This window comes from Triticum dicoccoides, chromosome 2A, assembly GCF_002162155.2.
Source record: "Triticum dicoccoides isolate Atlit2015 ecotype Zavitan chromosome 2A, WEW_v2.0, whole genome shotgun sequence".
Taxonomy (NCBI): domain Eukaryota; kingdom Viridiplantae; phylum Streptophyta; class Magnoliopsida; order Poales; family Poaceae; genus Triticum; species Triticum dicoccoides.
The window spans coordinates 722,790,945-722,793,169 of NC_041382.1; positions in this window are offsets into that span (position 1 = coordinate 722,790,945).

A 2,225-nucleotide genomic window follows, 5' to 3' on the forward strand; every position below is an offset into this window, starting at 1 on the left:
AAGGCGGACGCGGCGGCCGGCGCAGGGCGCGTAGTGGCGGACACGGCGGCGGCCGGCCGCTGGCGCGGGCAGCAACAAGTGGCTCAGTGTGGGTCGCTGATACGTGGGCCAGGGGCGGACATGAGCGGACGAGACGAGCATCCGTTTATGTCCGCACACACTCATTTGTTGCCCAACTTTGCTCCGGATTTAGGGTCGAGCCGAACGAAAACGGACATCCGCGGATAACTTTGTGCGTTTGGGGTCTAGCGCTGGGCCGTGTTGTGCCCCAAAGCGTGTCCGGCGGACAAGATAGGGTCGCGCGGTGGAGTTGGCCTCACAGCACCCCCATGCCTGTCTGGCAGCCTCCCCGGGGCGGGCCACGTTATCTCATCACTCGCTGCTCCGACGGCTCTAGTGGTCATGGCGTATGGACCGTGGATACTTTGGCCTCCCTTTTGTGTAGTGTCTTTGCCGGACAGGATTGCATCACCAGTGCAACACAAATGTGCAAAACAAAATAATAGTGAAATTATTAGCACAATAATAAATTATTAAAAGTTAATTCAAAGTCGGGCTCATTTGAAGCCTGTTACTAAAAATATATCATCACAACTTACGAGTAAGCACATTAGTTGTTTAGGCATACAATGAGTTACTGACATCAAGCATCAATAAATGGTCGACGTCTCGCACACGTCTCGTACGCTCCCCCTCCCGGGAGATGCGCAAGGGTGATTAGGGATCTCACGCCTCCCGACGGTGCAGCTACAGATTGACCCCATCTTCTGTGGCCTGACATGAAAGCATGGTGGATCTCGGCCTTTGCCGGCGGGAGGGTTCCTACTTAATTTTTAGGTGTTTTTTGTGTTTGTTTAGGGTTTGTGTTTTGGTTAGGAAGACAAGACAGTGACGGCTCCCTGAAGTTGGACAATGTTCTCCTCTCTTAGCCCCCTTTTGGTGGTCTAGCACCATCGCTGGGTGTGTGGAGGTGCGTCTTCAGCAGATCTCACGGGGATTCATTTGACATTGTTCTTTGATGGATCCATTTGGATTTGGTCTTCGTTTGTGTGTGTTAGTGTGTCTTCATGTTTGATCCTTCTGATCTACGCAAGCCAAGCGTTTTCAGTTATTGGGCCAACCCATTCATGCACAGTTAGAACAAATAGAGAGATTCATTTGACATTGTTCTTTGATGGATCCATTTGGATTTGGTCTTCATTTGTGTGTGTTAGTGTGTCTCCATGTTTGATCCTTCTGATCTATGCAAGCCAAGCGTTTTCAGTTATTGGGCCAACCCATGCATGCACAGTTAGAACAAATAGAGAGATTCATTTGACATTGTTCTTTGATGGATCCATTTGAATTTGGTCTTCGTTTGTGTGTGTTAGTGTGTCTCCATGTTTGATCCTTCTGATCTACACAAGCCAAGCGTTTTCAGTTATTGGGCCAACCCATTCATGCACAGTTAGAACAAATAGAGAAGGGGGAGCTGCAGGGTTTGAACCCTGGTCTCCAGGAATATAACCCGTGCTGCTAGCCACTACGGTCACATCCAGTATGTGATATGTAGTCGGGGCGAGACGTACTTGAGGAGAATGGAGGCCGTTTCCCCACCGGTTTTCCATTTTTTCTCTTTTTCCCTTTTAATTTTTTCACGGAGTTTTCGTCATTTTTCTCTAGTTTTTCTCATTTCTTTCTTTTTTTTCGTTGGTTTTCTTCAGTTTTCTTTATTTCTTTCTCAATTTTCCACAGGGCATTTTCTTCATCCTCTCTTTGGGTTTGTTTTTTTTTTCTCATTTTTAACAGCCTTCTTTGTTTACTCTCGGGTTTCATTGTTTCTCTATAATTTTTTTTGTATACTAATACATTCTTCTAACACACGTTTAACATTTTAAAATGCTGGATTGACATATTTTAGATACCAAATAAACAGTTTTTAGTCCAAGGTCAACCGTTTTTTCTATACATATTTAATATTTTTTAAATGCTTTATTGACATATTCAATATACAAGCTTAACATTTTTTTGAATACATAGACAACCTTTTTTATACACATTTAACATTTTTCAAATACAAGTTTAACAATTTTTAATACATGGACCACATTTTTTCTATACTCATTGAAAAAATTTCAAATAAAGTTTAACATTTTTTAATACATGGTCAATATTTTTACTATACACATTTAACATTTTTCAAATACAAGTTACACATTTTTTAATACATGGTCAACATTTTTACT